The sequence below is a fragment of the Octodon degus genome, unplaced genomic scaffold (assembly GCF_000260255.1).
Source record: "Octodon degus isolate 3935 unplaced genomic scaffold, OctDeg1.0 scaffold00013, whole genome shotgun sequence".
In the NCBI taxonomy this organism is placed as follows: Eukaryota; Metazoa; Chordata; class Mammalia; order Rodentia; family Octodontidae; genus Octodon; species Octodon degus.
This window is the reverse complement of record NW_004524589.1, coordinates 15,928,465-15,948,934: the sequence shown is the minus strand read 5'-3', so window position 1 is coordinate 15,948,934 and position 20,470 is coordinate 15,928,465.

Genomic DNA, 20,470 nt, shown 5'->3' with positions numbered 1-20,470 from the left:
TATGGGAAGGAGACAAGGATGGAAGAGATTTAGACAATAATTAGGTGCCCAAAAGTGTCTCAAAGCCCTGTACCAGATGCATTTCTGTAATTGAAGTATATAAACTCATTACCACTATAAAGCTTGCCATCAGATACAGCTTAAATTAATCTAACTCTCATTAAGTTATTAAGGTCTTTATTCACTCAAGCTTTTGGTTTAATGTTAATCTGTGATTGCAACATTTCCATGGTGCTACCATCACCTCCTCAACTCCATTCCACACCATCAGGTCTTAGACTCTCACAGGGAGTGTTTAATCTAGATTGTTTGAATGTAAAATTCGCTCTCAATGAGAATTTAATGTTGCCATTGATTTCACAGGAGGTGGGAGCTCAGGTGGTGACTCCAACTTTGGAATGCTTCTGTAAATATGGACAAAGTGGTTTAGTTGCCTTCCATTCTCTTCTTGCTTTGCCGCTAGGTTCCTAATAGGCCTGGGACTGGCACTAGATACTGGGGAGTCATGACCAGGAAAATGTAAATGCACCAACAGCGATCTCAAAATAATTGACGCCATAGTTGTTCTCAGCAAATGTGAAACACTAAAGCTCATGTTGGGCTAAAAGTAAAAGCCCAATAAATTCCAAACAGTGGAAATTAGTGTCAAATTTTTATTTAACAACCAAATATTTAAAGAGGAATTCAATAAAATAAAATACATAAAATTTCCATTTGTAATACTTTGGAGATATGATTTATAAAACCACAAAATTAAGGATGAATCAGACAAAAAATGTTGAAAAAGCTACAGTGAAAATTATAAAATATACTCAAGAAAAGTAAAATATCTAAGTAAGTATAGAGATATAACTTGCTCAGGGATCAGGGGAAAGAATAATGACTGAAAAATTTTACTTCTTTCCAGATCATTCTAGAGAGTCATTAGAATTAAATTTGCCATATAATTACAGTACAAATTTTGGCAAGTTGTTTTATAGAAAATCACAAACTAATGATAGCTAGCTCACCAAAATTATATTTCTGAGAAAAACATATATCAGGAGCTAATATAAAGCTATAGCCATTTAAAGATATAATGTTGAACTATGTATCTATCCCTACCACTTGGAATACACAGATACAAAATGGACATTCATCTGTATCCCTTTTTTGTTAAGTTCCATTCTTTGAATATTATAGGGTGTGTAAACTCAGCAAAATATTCTAAAAGTCCAGTAGCCCATAATAGTATTGGGTCTCCTGCTTGATTGGGAATGTCAGAAATTGTTGACCTGAGTCCCCTACAGCTCAATATAACAACATGGCTTTACTTCTTATACTTCGTTTTTATACTTTTCTGCTGGATGGTTAAGACCAAGGTAAAGCAGGACGTATGCAACAAGAGTTGTAGCTTTTGGGTCTGATAAGGTCAGTGAAATCCCTTCAGGATAGTTACATTCTCTTAATGAATAGAGGGATTTGTTCTAATGGTGTTTGTAAATAGGATGTCATGTCCGCATCTTGTACAGCAATTAACCACTAGGAAGAATGTATGCAATGTGTTAATTATTGAAACTGTCCTACCAATTTGATTTGAAACTGTCTCATTGCTATTTGTTTCTCAATAAAACTATGGAAAAAAAGATATAATGTTGACATGAAGATAGAAGAGATTAATAGATCACAGAGAGTACAAGATAAACACATATGTGCTATGGATTTCTGATGGCAAAGACAAAACAATTGAGAAGACAATTTCAGTAAACAGTACTAGAAGTAATTAGAAATCTATAAGGAAGAAACAAGACAAAACAAAGCTTCCAATCCATGTTGCATTGCTTATAAAAGCTAACTTGAAATATCCAACCTAAAATTATGACATTTTCAGAAGGAAATAGGAAATTTTTGGAACCTTGAATTTGGCAAAAACTTCTAGAATAAACTCCAAGAGAACAATCTATCTTAAAAAATGAAGAGATTGAATCTCATTATACCTCTGAATAATTATGCAGTAATTTTGCATAATTAGCAATAGATAATTAATTACTCACTATAGGAAACCAATAAATAAATGATATAAAGCCTGTTTTATTAAGCATGTGTCGTTGTTTGTTTAGTATTAGCTTAATAGATGGCCTTCAATGCTTTTACTTTTGATACTTCTTCTTCCACTTGTTTTTGATATGACTTTAATAAACAACGTAAGCGTAGATTTTATTAGTATGTTCAGCTTGATAATCCTTGTTATTTATGTTTAGGACAATATTGTGTGCATGCATGTATTGCTAGCATTCTATAGCCTTTTTATTTGTACTGTTTTATCTACCTACATTTTTAGGAAATCAGTGCTTAATATATATAATAAGATAGCAATTAGTATACAAATCATGAAATGATCCATAAATTATCTTATTAGCTTATTATATAAGGTGGATGTCGTCTGCTTCCCTGGAAAATACACTATTTTCTCATCAGGGACCCTTTAATCCTGCATGTGAGCATATTTCTTCCTAACTATTGAGTGAGAAAATGAGCAGGTGTTTGGGAGTCTTATATAAAAACAAGTCTTCTATCATTTAAAAATGTAAATATTTCAAATCTTCATGCAGATTAAAACTTCTCCCCTAGTTTAGGCCTTGCTCATGCTGTGAATTCTGCACTATAGAATGGTGGGATGGCAGCTGTAATGCTACCTATTTTTCTCCTACTTATTTGCTAGAGTGTTGCTTCATTTGATGGGTAAAAGTAGAAGAGAAGAAAAAATATATAAGGAGTGGAAATTAGTAGAGTTATAAACTGGTTTTGGAAGATTGGTAGAGTTTAACCTAGATTAGCTATATTGGCGAGTTATAAGCTAGAGCTGTTCATTCATTTGTGAATTCCAAAGCTGAAATCTTCTCCTCTTAAAATTTCCTGTGTGGGTTTCTAAACTGAACAGTGAAGTGTTCATCTCTTTTCTGGGACAGCTCACTTTATCATGAACATAGTAAGAAAAATATTTCAGCCGCAACAGCGTCACAGTGGTCAGGCACAGTGGCCCAGTCTAGCCTCAGAGTCTAATATTTCAATTGCTACCAACAAATATTGGCCACTAGTTTGTAAGTGACTCCACAAGCAAATTCCAGCAGCAGGGCCTATAAACATTTTTCTAGTTACATGCCTTGGTTCTACCTTCTTCCCCTGCATCTAGATTAAGCCTAATTTTATGAGCAACTTAATACAGCTTCATTAAATATCTTTTTGAAAACTGTGATTCATCAGTTTCTGTTTTTATGTTTCTTTTCACCAAGAAATATAATAAATATTAGTTATAAAAGATAATGAAAGAATAAATATGCGATAGAATTGCAGCATTACACTTGTGTTTAGTTTTTTGCATATTTGTTTTGTTTCATGACTATCATATGCTGAATTTGCTAAATTTTTTTCTTAAATAGCATGCAGTATGAAAATATAAACCATTATGATAATTTCTCATTTATTTTTATTTCTCTCAGTTATAAGTAGTTATGTAGGATATTTGTTTAGTTCTTAACTTTTAGGGATATGGAGAAAATAGTTACTATAAAGTTGAAATTAAAGTAACTTGGAAATTAAGTCATACTGTATTGTTTAACAAACATGGTACAAAATACATATAAGGAGCTGATGAGGTAGCTCAGCAGACTAAACACCCGCTTAGTCAAATACAGGGGCAAGGGTTCAATCTTTCCACCACATGCTGTGCTGGCTCTGCCCCCAGGGTGGGCTGAGCCTGATACAGAGTCCAGGCATGGTGGTGCAGGCCTGTAATCCCAGTGCTGGGTGGGTTGAAAACAGGAGGATCATTATGAGTCCAAGCTGTGTAGTGAAACTGTGTACCAACTACATAAAAATGATACCTGTAAGGTTTAATAGATGATATTCCATTACTATGTTATGCAGGATAATGGCCTCAAGCGATTTTCACAAATTTAAATAACTATTGGTAGAGCAATTTTTAAAAAGAAAAAAATATTCAGCTTTATTCCTGCTTTTTGTGTGAATTTAACAGCCAAGGAATAAATGAACTGATTTTTTTTCCTTCAATTTCTGTCCCTATAACTGTCATCCTTATTTAGACAAGTTTGGAAGTAACTTTAATTTACATGTCAAACCATTCAGAATCTGTTACTATTATGAATATATTTGAAAAAGTGCAATAGACCCAAAGTAACTGAGAAGGGTCCAATGTATTAATAAAAGAAATTCAATAAGTCAGTGATATTTTCAGGCTGGGTATGGTAGTGTGTACCCTTAATGCTGGCACTTGGGAGGCTGAGGCAGGAAGATCTGTGCAAGTTCAAGGTCAGCCTGGGCTACAAAGTGAGTTCAAGGCCAGCCTAACTACATATTACATCGCTGTCTCAAACAGACAAACAAACAAGCAAACAAACAGACAAAAGAAAACACTTAATTCCTCTTTGTATTGCATATACTGTATATACTAGAATGTTCTAGAATTTTTCTTTCATTTCAAATTTTTTTTTACATTTTCAAACCATAACAGCCTGGATTGAAAATAAAATTTTCATTCTATTCAACTAATACATCTGGAGTTATTCACTTGTTTCTTGCTAGTAAAAATCTTCAATTCATCTCTATTCTGTATTAGAGTTTACTAGAGAAACAACCAATAAAGTATATATGCATATATATATATATATTTTTATATATCATTATGCAAGATTTTTTTTAGATAAGCTTAGAGAATTAGAAGGGGAGGTGTCTCATTTGCTATTGGAAGAATCCCAGGTGGAATTATCAAAAGTGGCCACCTTTGTGTTGTAGACATGGAGTGTCTAATAGCAGTTCAAGGTCCAACACTTGACCTGGAGTCACTGTGGACTCCACCATGTGTCAGAAAGCTGAAGTCTGTGCTGGAAAGCTAAATGAATGAGCTTGGAAGCCGGAAGGAATCACAGTTGAATGCACAGAGTAATGCCCAAGACGGAAGCTCTTCCAGCATAGGAGATCTGACTTCCTCATTCATCTTTTTCAACTAGCCAGCAATATTAGCTAAGAGCTCCAGCACAGTGTTGAGGAGTCATGAGAGAAGCCATCCTGGCATACTTCCCTAGAAAGTTTATATGACCTCATTATGTGTATGGCATTAATTTAGACGCTTCCTGCTTATGTTGCTTATCTTAATAAATGAAGATCATCTCCTTCTATTCCTAATTATTTAAGTATTGAATATTTGAATGACTTTTCACTCTGATATGGTCATGTTTTTCTTTTTCAAATTGTTAATAAGATAAATTTCACTTATGACTGTTGAATCAGCCTTGTGTTTATGGATTAAACCTCACCAGTCATGTGCTACCAACCCTTAATATAATTCTGGGTTTTACTTGCTGAGTAGTTTTCTGTTTTTCCTTTTTATTTATTTTATTTTTTTATTTATTTATTGGTGGAACCAGGAATTAAATTTGGGCCCTTGCACTTGCCAGGCAAGTGCTTATCCTACTGAGCTATCTCCCCAACCCCTATTTTTCTTAAGAAGACTTGTGAATACGATCATAAGAGGTATGTGCCCATAGTTTCTAGTTTTGGTATTAATGTAGTGCTAGTCTCATAAAATAATTTAGGAAGTAAAGGCTCCTGTTATTTTGTTTTCTGAAAGAAATTATGGAGAAATGATAGTTTTCATTAAATGTTTTTAGAATTCAATAATGAATCAATGTTCCTTGTTTGGAGGTCTTCAATAACTTATTTAATAGATATAAGGTTATTCAGATCATTTATCCTTGAGTACATGTTAGCAGTCTGTGTCTTTGAATAAATTACTCTCTTTCTCCTAACTTATTAAATGCATAGGCATAAAACAGTTCATACTTTATCTTTGTAGCATTTCTCATGTCCAGGTAATATGACATATCTCTTATAAAGGATAGGTGCAAGTCCTAAACTCTGAAAGCTATTTATGTGACTGTTTGTAAATATGATCTTTGCAGATGTGGTCGAGTTAGGATGAAGTCATACCACAGTAGGGCGGCTCTTCAATTTATTGTGATAGATACATGCATGAAAAGAGGAGACAAACAGAAAATGACATGAAAGTAGAACACCTTGTCACCATGAGTCATGTATAATTGACACAAAGGAGAACACCCCGTGATGATGAGACGGACTGGCAGCTATGCATCTGCACACCAATGGCTGCCAAACACTGCAGGCCTCCCCAGAAACTCAGAGAAATGCCCAGAAGCTAGCATCCCTTGTGCTTCACAGACAGCCTTTCTGGACTTCAAGTCTCAGAAGTCTTAGAAAAAAACAATTTCTGCGGCTTTAAGCCAACGAGCTTGTAATTTTTATATCATCCCTAAAAGACTATTAGACCACATAAATGCACTTAAAATTATTTGAAGTACAATTTAAATAATTTTATTATAAAAATGATTCATGTGGTTAATATAAAACTAAAAATTTCATGAAATATTTTTTCAGCACCTTTTGATAATATTCTTGGGGCTGGGGAGATAGCTCAGTAGAATAAGCGGTTGCCTGGCAAGTGCAGGATACTGCTAAAAAAAAAATAATGATAATATCATTGTTTTCTCTATTTTTTCATCTCTTTCTTACTATAATCTTTAAGTAGAAGCATTGCTAGCTATAGCCATTGCACTGTACCACTAACTCATGAATCATCAGTATTTTAATATTTATTCAACCTCATAGAATTGAATATTTTAATGACACTATCATCCTCACCGTATGAGATAACATGCTTTTATTTGTTTTTCAGTTATTAATGATTTACTGAGTATGTAAGTGCACAGAAAAAGACTGAGCAACTGTCCACAAGGATCTTGCATACCAATGTGAAAAGAATGATGATAATAAACATGTTTTATAGTTTGTGTCTAGTTGTCCCTCCAAAGCCTCACGCAGTCATAGGGCAGGGATTTCTGGAGTTTGAGATTAACTCATCATCCAGGGAGATTATGGGTCTTAGTACTGCTGGGATTATGGGTGTGAGTGCTATACCCAGCCTGAGGCGGATAGCGCGAATGCAATATAAGAGAGACAGAGAGACAGACTTCCTCTCTGTCACCACTGTTGCTGCTACTCCTCTATTTTGCTCTCTCGTTCTTTGCCGCCACCATGAAAAGCTGTTCTCTGCCATTTTCTGCTCTGCCTTGGTGCCAGCTGAATATGGACAGAAATTTCCAGTGACTATGAGCTAAATAAACCTTTCCTTCCTTCATTTTGGGTGTCAGATATTTGTCCCAGCAATGAGTAATGAGTAACTGAGACAACTTGCAAACAAATAAATAGATGAGGTGGCTAAGGTAGTACTGAAAATTACTGAAAGATACTTTTAAAAGGAAAATGCAAAGCAGATCGGGGTTTTTGTTGTCGATAGGGTTTTCAAACTCAGATTCTGCCTTGTTACAAAACTATCAGTCATTATTTCATTCCTCCAGACTCATAATTCCGCACTCATTTCAATCAACTAACATGTCCTTGAATATTTATGTTAATATTACAACTCTACTCATATTAATTTTAAAAATAAAATTAACAATAGAAATAAATTTATAAAAATTTATAAAAATTTGAAACAAAATTACAAGCAAAGTATTTCTTGCCTCTACTACATGTACAAAACACTACACTGGAATTAATATTATAAATGTTACATGAAAATTTGTATGTGAAAAAAAAATTAAAAGAGACCCATGGACATCAGAGAACATTTGTACACTCTAGGGAACTAACATCTTTGGAGACAGTGCTGGCAGAGGACAGCCTTTAATGTATTGGTCTTTAATGCAGGAAGAACTACTTGGAGCCTTCTGGGTAATTCTGCCTTATCAATAAGATGCCCCTTACTGCAAGGGTAGTCAACATCCTCTTCTTGCTTGTAAGATGGCAAAGAAAATGTGGCATAAAAATTTCTCTGAAATGTTGTTTATACCAGAAGAAACTGTATAATGTTCTCATGTTAATGGAACTCTTAATTAGGATGATAATATGACAGCTGATTCTCCAAATGGAGAAAACTCTGCAGCCTTGTATATACAAGGTCCATTATAGAGCGCATGCTGGATTCTACAGGAAAGTCAGTTCTTACAAAAATCAAACTCAGTATCCAAAAGTATAGAAACATAAGCTATTGGAAGATACAGCAAGCTGTAACAGCAGTTCAAACTTTTTGAGTTGAGAAATAGAAAGTGTGGAGAAAGCATAAATTTGAACAAAATGTAGTTAAGGTTTCTTTATATGAACATAATGTCACAAACATTTATAATAAGGAAGATTAAAAGCTTATAAAGAACTGAAGAGTTCAAAAGCTGGTACAACTTTTTACAAAGGTGAAAAATCAACAAAACAGCAACTTAAAAACTCCACAGAATTAGCAAAGATAATGTTAGAGAGGTGAAAGTAATGAAGTAAGTTTAGAAAATGGAGAACAGATTAAATGATTGGCATATACATATGATAAGTTAATCAGAGGAGGTCATAGAACAAGATCATATTTGTGGTAATGATTTCAGTGAATTTGCAGGAATTAAAGTTCTGAGTATCTCAGAAATTTCAGGGCTGGCCAAACAGCTCAGCCAATTAAAGCACTGCAAGCAGGCTCAGGGGCTGGGGTTTTGATCTCCAGGCCTGCTGTGCCAGCCCCGCCCCAAGAGTGCACTTACATAGCATTTGACACTGGGCATGGTAGTGTGTGGCTGTAATCCCAGCTCTTGGGAGGCTGTAAATGGGTGGATCACTATGAGTCGGATCTAGTAGTGAGACCCTGAACACCCTGTAGACCCCCTAAACAAAAAGAAATTTCAATCGCATTCAAACAGTATATGCAAGCATTGCTAGGGGCCTCAGATGAGAGTGAAATACAGAAACATGGAGATACTGTTGATGTCATTTCAATTTGCTGGTTGATGAATAAAGTTACATTTCCTAGGCACTTACAATACATTACAATAATTGACATGTTGAGTATGATATGCAAAACACCCCATGTACTTAAAAATTAAAAAGCATAGTGATTTATTTAGTTATCTGTATTAATCTATATCAAAATTGAGTTCTACAAGTGAAGAAATTGAGACCGGCTAAGTCACTTGGTCAAGGTTTGAATATCGTTCTGTACAGTTGCTTCAAAGGCCATGGTTTCCAACTACGAGTATTCAAAAATTTTGATTGACATTAAGTTAAAAATGTATTTGGGTTTTAAGTAAACTGAACTTTGAGAATATGGAATTTTATGTAAGACTTTGTCTTTGCTATAAACAGTAATTGCTTAGGTAATTATGGAAAAATTTAACTTTTTAGCAAATTTTTTCTCTGTCAACTCAAAGCGATGCACAATAGATATTGGTATTTCGTTTTATTAAGCCATTCAAAAATATGTGAATTTTTATGCCGCATCTTAAATAAGAACCTTATAAGACTGGCAGAGATTTCTAAGATGGTTCAAGGAGCAGTGTCTGAATAATACAAGATTATTGCTTTCATTGGAAGTCCTTTACTTACTACAGTCAAATAAAGCACAAATGTAAACACACCTCAAAAATGACTCTAGTTTTACAATTGCTTTAATGATTTACAGAGTGAGTATGTAAGGTGACAGGGAACTGATACTCAGATAAATATGTTTCCCTAATGTGCTTTCAAGTGAACTGCCCTCTGGATGTATCCTGAATGGCGTGGCAGCCCAGACAGTCCCGGAAGAAATCAGCAAGCCTCAGCAATTTGACAAAATGACTCTGCAGAGCATGCAACCTTTACAAATTACTCTTTGTTTGAATACTAAAGTGAAAAATATAGTTTCCAAAGAGCATATGGGGATAATGCTGTATATCTTCCACTCCCTCTGGATCAAAGTGTATCTATTTTACCCATTATTGTGGAGTAAATTCTAATTTACTTTGTTCATACGGAAATGCTCCAATAAAAGAGAAAAGTGCCACTCAGCAACTTTTGCTTTCCCAAAGGTTATTTTGCGAAAACTTTTAAAGAACAAGTTGTGAGGAAATTTACACAGAAACTTCTCCAAGAAGTAAAAATTTCCAACTGAAGGTTTTTTTTTTTTGTTTTTTTTTTTTTAGTATAGAGTCTACAGGGTGTACAGTGTCTCACTACACAGATCAGACTAGTAGTGATCCTCCTGTTTACAGCCTCCTAAGAGCTGGCACTGCAGGTGTGCACCAGCAGGCCCAGTCTCAATCGCCTTCTCAGCGCACCCTGGCTAAGCAGGTGCTTTATTCTGCTGAACTATTTGGTCTGCACTTTCCAACTAAAGTTTTAATTATATACAAACAAACATTTCCAAAGTAGATGGGACATTTAGCAATAAAAATATCAATGCTCAACATTTTCCACCTTTTTATATTTTCTGTTTTTATTTTTCTTTCCATTGTAATTTTCTTCTGCTCCCCTTATGTTCTTTTCCTAATTGAAATATCTAAATGTTGAACAACAAACTATGATGAAACTGTTCAAATATAACAAGCGACAAATTCTTATGGTAGACAATAGGGAAAGAGGACTAAGATGTAAGCAGATCTCTCATGCCTACTTATTGTTTCATAATGATGATGGGGCAACAATTTTCAAGTATTTTTCTGTTTTGAATTTAACCGTAAAGCTCTTATAATATTAGTTTCATAACTTAATATGATTATCAAGAAGTTGTTAGATGTAGAAGCTTGTATTAACTTCCCATGCCTGGGCTGGGGAGATAGCTCAGTGGCTTAAGGACCTGTCTGGCAAGAGCAAGTCCTGAGTTCAATCCCCAGTACTGAAAAAAATAAAAATAAGTTAAAAGTTAGGAAAAAGAAAAAGTTCCCATGCCAGTAGTCCCAGCTGGAGGATTGCAAATTTGAACCAAGCCTAGGCAATTTAACAAATTAAAAAGAATGTATCATTTCAAGGGGAGGGGGGGAGGGGGGGAAGAGAAGGAGGAGGAAAGAAAGAAAGAAAGAAAGAAAGAAAGAAAGAAAGAAAGAAAGAAAGAAAGAAAGAAAGATAGCTCAGAGCAAAGGTCCTAGGTTCAATACCCTGTAACACAAATACAAAGAAAATTATGGTAAAATTTTTTAAAAATCAAATTTTTCATAATGTTAATATAGGTCTCTGGAGACAGCTTGGCTGTCTAAGCGCCTGCCTGGCGAGCTCAAGGATCTGAGGTGAGTTTAATCCCTGATACCCCGGAATCCTGGTGCACCAGGCCAGCCTAAAACCAGGTGTGGTGACTCTTGACTGCCTGTAAGTCGAGCGCTGGGGATGCTGAGAGGGGAGCATCGCCAGGAGTGGGAACTGCATCGCAAGACCCTGTATCAACAAACAAACAAACGAACAAAAAACAAAACAAAAGAAACAAATACACAAACAAACATAAACAAAAAAAAGTTAATATAGGGAAAAGAACACTAGGAACAAGAGGACTAATTTTACAATTATTCTTGTTCTAAACGCACGATGTCTGTCTTCCATGAATTTAAAATGAAATATTACATACGCTCTTTTGTTCCATATCTATGTACAGAGTCATGGGGAAGTAATAACTTGGTAGATAGCTCTTCATCTGATTTGTAATGTCATAGTAATCAGTTTTCGGACCAGGAGGGTCTTTTACCAGGAGTATTTATTTTAATAATTGCTAATTATAAAGAGTCAATAATCTCATGAAGAAATCATACTTCTGTGTGAACAATCAAATTACACTCAACTTCAAGATGAGAGAGCCTAATAGACTAAAACTAATTATCTCTAATCAAATGACTGGAAGTTTTCTAATAATCAGGATGTGAATCTGGAATCTAAATGTATGTGGATGTCAAACAACTTTAATGATTATTTTAAACTTTTAGCTTTCTAAACTTCATCTTACGGGTCTTATTTTAATAACAGTAAATGTTTTCCAATGTTTCTTCAAATTCATAGTATTTTTCTTTTTTTTTCAAAGTTTTATTGATAAACATATAGCAATGAGACAGTTTCAAATCAAATTGGAAGTACAGTTTCAACAAATAATACACTGCATATATTCTTCTTAGTGGTTAATTGCTGTACACGATGCAGACTTGTGATCCTATTTACAAACACCATTAGAACAAATCATTCTATTCATTAAGAGAATGCAACTATATATCTATCCCAACCACTTTGAATACACAGATACAAAATGGACATTCATCTGTATAGCCCATTTTTTCTAAGTTCCGTTATTGAATATTATAGGTGTGTAAACTCAGCAAAATGTTCTAAAAGAGTCCAGTAGCCCATAATAGCATTGGGTCTTCTGTTTAACTGGCAATGTCAGAAATTATTGACCTGAGTCCCCCACAGCTCAACATAACAGCATGACTTTACTTCCTATATTTCATCTTCATACTTTTCTACTAGATGGTTAAGACCATGGTAAAGCAGGACCTATGCAACAAGAGTTGTAGCTTTTTGGTCTGAGAAGGTCAGTGAAATGCCCTCAGGATTTATCCTGAGATCCTGTACCTCAGATTGTAGAACCTTTGTCAGTGCAACCATGTGGATGAGTCACGGCCAATGCTTGGCCAATGTGCTCTCTGTGAAAGTCTGAGAGAGTGTCTTAGTATTTTTCTTAAGATATCAAGTTATTCTGATATTAAAGAGCTGGTATAGACAAAAGAGAAGTTTTGAAATTTTTTTTTTTTTTTTTTTTTTTTTTTTGTTTTGGAAACAGGGCATCACTATATAGTTCAGGCTAGACTTGTACTTGCTTACATAGCACAGGTTGGCCTTGGTCTCGGGGTGATCCTTCTGCCTCAGCCTTCCCAATGCTGGGACTACAAGCATCATTTGAAGTGCTGGTTTTGTATAAATGTTTACTCTCAATTTCTCCAGCCCAGAAGTTACCAAACAGAAGAAATTAATAAACACTCAGCTATCAAGATGAATGCCATTTGTCTGGGTTTAGTACCTGCTTGAATTTCAACCCTGTTACCCACACAAATTTCCAAATAACATAATCAATTTATTTCTCTACAGAATTCTCATTCATGTGCTTTTAAATTTACAAACCACATTATTTTGCTACTGCTTCCCTAACTTGCCCTCCTCCTTCTCACACACACACACACAAGCATAAACATACACACAGGATGCGCACTCCTTCAAGTGTCATCGCTCTAAAATAAGCCCTCTTTTCTGCGATTTACATAATTCATCTGTCAAGCACTGTCTATCAGAGCGCAACACAGATAATCCCTGAGCACCCTGAAGCTGTGCATACATCTCCCGATGCACTCTGGGACCCTTTCCTCATTTATTTCTTTTCTAATTATCATCTACGGTATTTAATAAATCTAGAGATGTGCTGGTAAAAACTAACATCTCACATATAAGTCAGATGATGCTTGTAAGGTTTTCTGGTTACTGAGATTCAAATATACACGGTCTGGATTGCTTCAAGCATTGTGCGATCTCGCTCACATGGAAAGTCCTGAAAGTGTATACAAGGGCCTTTAAGAAGCAGTGTAAGTTAATCTTCCAATGATAATAAAAAAAAGTAGGACATTTAACATGCAAAAATATTTAGTAGGAGTTTCCTGAAACTTTGCTCAGAATTCCACTTCCACTTCTAGAAATAACTTGGGAAAGATTTTTTAACAATATTATACCTCAGAACACGTATGCATAAAATGATGCTAGTAACACAAGTTCATCAGGTTGCTGTGAAGGTAGATTCTATAATCCATGAAAAGTCTACCATTTGGGAGTTTGTGCTGCCAGGGAAGTCATTAAGCCGCTGGCTATCATGAGCACCAGACTCAGCGGTATTTTCAAGCATGTGTTTATGCTGCTTACATTCTTTTTTTATTTTTTAAAAAATCATTTATTTATTTATCTACTTATTTGGTACAGGGTCTTGCTGCACAGCCCAAACTCGAAGTGATCCTCCTGTCTCAGCCTCCCCAGCAATAGGATTACAGGTGAGCACCATCATACCTGATTTCCAGGGCCACCATGGCGTGCCAGGACCTCTAAGGCTGGCATGGTATGTGGTACCAGGACTCAAACCCAAGTCCTTGTGCCTGCCAGGCAGGTGCTTAGACCACTGAGCTATCTCCCAGCCCAGTGCTGCTTCCGTTCTACCCTTTATGCCTGTCCTCTTTATGCTGGAGGCTATGTGCCTTATACACACCTCAAGTTGCATTACTATACTTTGGTATTGTCTGTATATAGGACATATTATTATTACAGGAATTTCATTTGTTTTAAATTTTATTATGTTGTGGTTTTAATATTCACTGTTATTTGTGAATGGCTTCAAACTTTTTCTTTATAACTTCCCCTGACTTTGCAGAATATTATCCTTATTCTTAAACAGTGAAATAAATGTGTCCTTTATTATGATACGTAATTTTAATTTAAGTATTCAGTGTGTCTAACATAGCTTATAGTGTGGTCCTGCTTAATTTTAACATAGACTGAGGGCCATTCTCACCCAAGTGCAACACCCATGTGTTTTACAACATAGCTGCAAATTTCTCATTTTTTGGACACTTTTATGTTGTTTCTGTTCAGTGAAGTTTTTCTTTCACTCTTCAATGAGGCCTTCACTTAACTAATTTGGGTGGCAGTAATCGAATGAGTTATCTGACTTAGATGTCTAGGTTATTTTCTAGAATAAGCATTAGTATAGTATTTACTGATTTGAGTGTTCAGTGAATCTTACAGCTTTCAACTGGCCAAATAGCTCAGCGGATTAAAGTGCCTGCAAGCAGGCACAGGGGCGGGGAGTTTAATCCCTGGGCCTGTCATGCCGGCCCTGCCCCCGGGGTGCACTGAGATGGCTATTGAGACTGGATGTGGTGGCATACACCTGTAATCCCAGCTCTTGGAAGGCTGTAAACAGGCAGATCATTATAAGTCCAATCTAGTAGTGAGACCCTGAACACCCTGTAGACCCTTCAATAAATACAAAAAACAAACAAAAAAAAGTATCATACAACTTTCTCTTTTTTCTTACTGATGCTTAAATAGAAAATATGTCCCACCTATGGTACAATAATTATTGTCAATGTTGGGATACAGGATCTCTTTGAGAAGCAGGAAGAACAACCTGCAGATACGTCCCAAGTGTAAACATTACGCTCATGTAACGTTCAGTCAATCTTCACATTCTGTATTTCATTGGTAGCTCTACAAGTGAAGTCTAGTATGTTTTCCATGATTATAGAAAATTTAAGCTTTACAGATTAAATAATTTCTTATCAATTTCCACTTTCAGAAAACATGATTTTATTTTTCTTTCATTATAATAAATTCAATTTTACAGGGCTCTGGTAATTTGGTTTTAATAATTTTCCCTCCTCCTCCTGGAGCGGATAATCTCTCTGAAATTGATTTTAGTTTTGGAAAGTGCCAAGCTTCCTTTAATAACAGAACCTCACACACTATGTTTTAAACCTGGGTAATCTTTTCCACCCCACACCCTTTCATATCATGTGCCTAAGGTTGACAGTCACATAGCTGCAAATGCTTTGTCTTGCGGAGGGTCCTGCTCACTTTTCAAGAATCAGTCTAGATACATGGAGACTGGATTTCATAGTTTGTGAATGGTTTTGTCAGGTCGCAACTCATTTAGTCAATGAGTCTGTTTCCCATCAGTATTTCTTTATTCCTTTGATGTTTTCTTTCCTCATTAGACTATTAGGTCTGTGAAAATAGAGAACATGCTTGTATTATTCATTTGTACTTTAAGAAAACAAGAGGTTTCCTATGATAGGTTGACTAACCATATATAATTAATGAATTATTAAATCAATACTTTCTTACATATGCATTGGTTTTTGTTACTTTTAACTTTTGATGAAATATATATATATATATATATATATATATATATATAGAGAGAGAGAGAGAGAGAGAGAGAGAGTATCATTATACAAGAAGAAAGAAAACCATTATATTGTAGTCATGTGCAATAGCTAAAAATTGGGATTGTAGTATTGCTGCACATAATTCATTAACTTGGGATATAACATCATTTCTTTCGTTATAAGATTTCCAGTTACAAGATATGTCAAAGAAATATCAGAAAACAAAAGTCCTCCACTGGAGGGTTATATCTTTGGGGGAAAGAAAGTCACAGAGTAAGCGAGAGTTTTATGAGCCTGCCAATTGACTGATTGGCAGGTCTCTGTAAAATGAACCTTAAGGGACTTGATACTTGAATTTTAATTAAACCGAAATTATTCATTGTTCAGTTCTAAATCCCTGAAGAGAAATTGAAAATCCTGCAGAGGGACTCCCACCAGTAATTACATGTTCTGCTAAAATTGAATTGACTTGCATTACCTCTGTAGACCTGATGAATAGAGAGCTATGTCATGGCATAGATTTTTAGAAGATTTAGATGAAAGGCAAAAACTTACTGAAAATAAAGCATGGCCACCATTCTGTAATGGATTCTTCAGTATAGGAAAAGAGAAAGAACTTCACTCTTTCATGCGAGCCACCAAGCTATGATCATAGTTATCGAAACGTGCTGTTTTGCTTGCAGTCCGCTTTTGCTTCTACTGAGAAATGTGGGTTTTAATTCAAAGCAGTCTTTAAAAAACATTATTGGGGCTGGGGAGATGGCTCAGTGGAATAAGCACTTCCCTGGCCAGCGCAAGGGCCTGAGTTCAATCCCCGGTTCCACCAAAAAAACAAAAACAAAAACAAAAAACGTTATTATCTCTAATACTTAGGTAGAGTACCATGCAAATCTTGAAATGAATATCTCATTATTTTCTTGAAATGTTAACAGTTACTTTTAGTTGATTTTTCCCTACCAATTTTCTATGCATATACGGATGTATTACCTCAATATTACCAAGAAATGAGGCTGTTGCTTAACTATGTGCTGTATTTTTTTTTGTTCATCTTTCTTTTCCTCAAAGTGTTAATAAATGAACATGTTAATATTTCCTTTTGTTTTACCTCTACCGAGATCTCCTACTTTAAAGCCATGCATGAATGAAGGTTTATTATTCTCACAAGAATAAAAATCTTGGGGCTGAGGAGAGAGATCAGTGGTCTAAGTGCCTGCCTGGTAAGCACAAGGACCTGCGTTTGATCACTGGTACGGCATTCATGCTGACCCTGAAACCCCGGGCATGCAGTGCCAGCCCCTGCATCTTGGCTGTGGCAACACACTCGCATTATCCTTCTACTGGAGAGGCTGATGCAGGAGGATCACTATGAGTCTGAACTGCATAGTGAGACCCTGTAACAAACAAACAAACAAATAATAAATAAATAAGAATAAAATCTGGCCATTGGTAAAGAACATTAGACCATAAACTTTTGGACAGTCTTTTTTTTTTTTATACCAGGAATTGAACTCAGGACCTTGTGCTTTCCGGGCAGGCACTGTGCCACTTAGCTATTTCCCTGGCTTGGACAGTACTGTTTTACCATCTCCACAGTCCAGTTCTTCCACACAGCATCACACTTTGTTTTCTCCGGTCTTTATTTTCTGTGGGTCCTGCTGCATATCTCATAGAATCTGTTTTCAGTTTTCACATACTTAATGCCCTTGTCCTTGTCTTTGGAGAGGCTTCCATGTGAGAGTTAAAAAGTGACAAAGTTGTGCTTGCTGGAGACAGTTATAGACAGAGGTATACCAGGGTGGTAGACAGGAACTACGGGGGCCTCCCGGAGAGCTGCTGAATGCCTGGGCGGAAGGTGCAGGAGCAGGGGTGGTCAGCACTGCCTCACAGGCCTTCACCCCTACAGCTTTTCCTTCCAAAGATTTTGGAAGCTCCAATTTCCTATTGAAAACATTTGGCACTTGAAATGTACAAAATGTTCGTTTTTTATTTTATAAACTTTAATAGAACACAATTTTCTAAAATTCACAAGAAAGCAAATAAAATCTGAAGAGATGATAGTTGTAATGTTCCTTGAAAACTATTTTCTAAGAAATAATGATCCCAAGTTTGTGTTTTATGTTCTGACAATTTTTCCAGTGAATTCCTTAAAAATACAATGTTCATGCACATGATTAAAATACTTATATTTATATTATATACTTTATAAAGTCTACAGTTTGATAAAAATAAAAGTAAAATGACAGATTTTTAAAAAGTAAAACATAAAAGTCCTCACTCCAGGAAGAAAATGCTCTGTGTGCTCTGTCAGGCATCATCCAAGCATGCTGCAAAGGCAAGGCTGGCAGTGGAAGAGGCTCTCCTCCTGCAGGGCTTGGGACACGTCCAGGCAGGGCTTTCGCTGAGAGGAGCGGCACCAGGGTCAGCAGGAGCACTCTTGGCAGATGTGTGTGGATCAGTTCAGGTCTCTCTAGGGCACCTTTGCAGAGATCACGTGCTACACGACTCATCCGGAGGTCCACTGTGACTCAGCTAAGAATCCGTCAGCTCCTGCCCCTGCCCTCTGCTGTAGGCCGCATCCTCCTGTCTGTCCATACAAATACAGGGGCTATTTTAGCTTAAAATATGTAATTTACAACTGCCGTTAAGGACTTGTTCATCTCTCTAGTCATATATTTTTGCTTTCAATATGTTGAATTTCTGTCATGAATTATACCCATTTTTTAAGCTTGATATCCCTTCCTTTGAGGCAACTTTTAACATTGCATAGTGCTGCACTTATCCTTGGGAATCATTTGTCTGAAGAGTACTGTTCCTGATATAGTAATGCCTTGCAGTTTATCAATTAATTAATGTTCTTATGAAATATCTTATTCTACCTTTTGAATTCTACTTCTATTTCCTTTTCCTATCTTATAATGAAGATGTAGTAAAACTGTTATACAATATAATCATTATTAAGAGGTAATAAATAATTTCAATATATTTATTTAAACATAAATAATATGTGTATTTACTCAATCAGATATCTGTGATGATCTTCGGTAAATGTGTCTTATTCTTTTTCTCTCTTCATCCTTTCCTCTCCAACTTATTTTGTTCTTGCTTATATTTGTTTGTATGTCATTTTTCCCCTCCTCTGTGCTCTTTCATATATTAAGTTCATTGCTCTTTATGTACACATCTACAGTTTTAAGCAGTTCTCATCTCTAAGCATTTCATCTCATCTCTTATTTTTCACTCTTAAAATATTATATATTATAATTTTTAAGACCTAACCCAAATCTTGAGCTGTTTATTGTATCTTTCCCTGTCTTAGTTTGCTGAGCAGGAATAATAATGTCTATATGATAGAGTTGCTGTGAAAATCAATTGACTTACTTTTCATAGAGTAAATGGTTGGTACCTGAGCACATAGAACTCCTACAGCATTTATGAGTGTTATGTGAACTATTAAATTTTATACCATCTTTAAAATTAAAGGAGCAAAACATCAAAAATATAGCTTAAATTTCACATTTTGAAAAATTTAAGCAGCAAATTCATTCTTCAGCTTATATTTTTTATTAGTACTGGTTTTCAGTACGTAGTGATGACATTACTCATTGGGAGTCGATGCATGTACTTAATAGATCTTAATTGTTTTTACTTTTTAAAAAAAGTACAAATGAGAATTAAAAGAGAAAAAAATTACAAGTGATACAGAATTTCGCCTAACAAGGTAATATGAATTTCACGGTATTTATTGTAGTATATATTGTTGCCTTCCAATCAGTTATTCATACTACCAGATATATGAATGTAAAATTGGAAGAAGAGAGTAAAAAGGAAAGAAATGTATAAGAAATTAAGAAGAGAAAAAGTCTGAACAATTGAAAAAAGTAAACAAAAGAAATTAATGCATTAACTTCTTCTTTCCATAGATCAGGGGAACTGCACAGTACAGTTGGCCAAACCATCCTGCTTATATACATACATAAATCTCTTTGCAGCTCCCTCTCCTGTCCTTCTTAACTCAGTAACTCTTTCTCTTTGAATAAGTTCAGTCCCTTTGCCCAATATCTTTGTACCCTTCAGATTCCATTTTTCTCTTTGAGGTTCTCACACTAAGGAGACAATATGATATTTGTACACGTGGGCATGATTTATTTCACTTAAGAGTATGTTCACTAGTTGAATACATTTATCAAGAAAAGATTCAAATTTATCCTGTTTTATAGCTGAATAATAAATACTTCATTATGTAAAATAATCTTCATTATCCATTTTTCAGTTGATGAGCATCTGGGTTGTTTCCAGGATTTAGCTATGAAAAATTGCACTGCTATCAACATGGGTGCACATAATCACTGTGGCATGATTACTTCCCATCACTGTTGTCAGTTCTGGGAAAATACCCAGGAGGGGACTAGCTGGCTTGAATGAGATCTAAAATCCTAGTTTTTAAAGGAATTTCCACACTGATTTCCATGGTGGTTGTACCAGTCTGTGTTTCCACCAACAGCACAAAAGATTTTCTTTTTCTACACAGTCTCTCTAGCATTTGTTACTGGCTGACTTCTTGATGTTAGCCATTTCTCTGGGGTGAGATGGAATCTCAATATTGTTTCAATTTGCGTATCTTGAATGACAAATGACATTGAACATTTTTC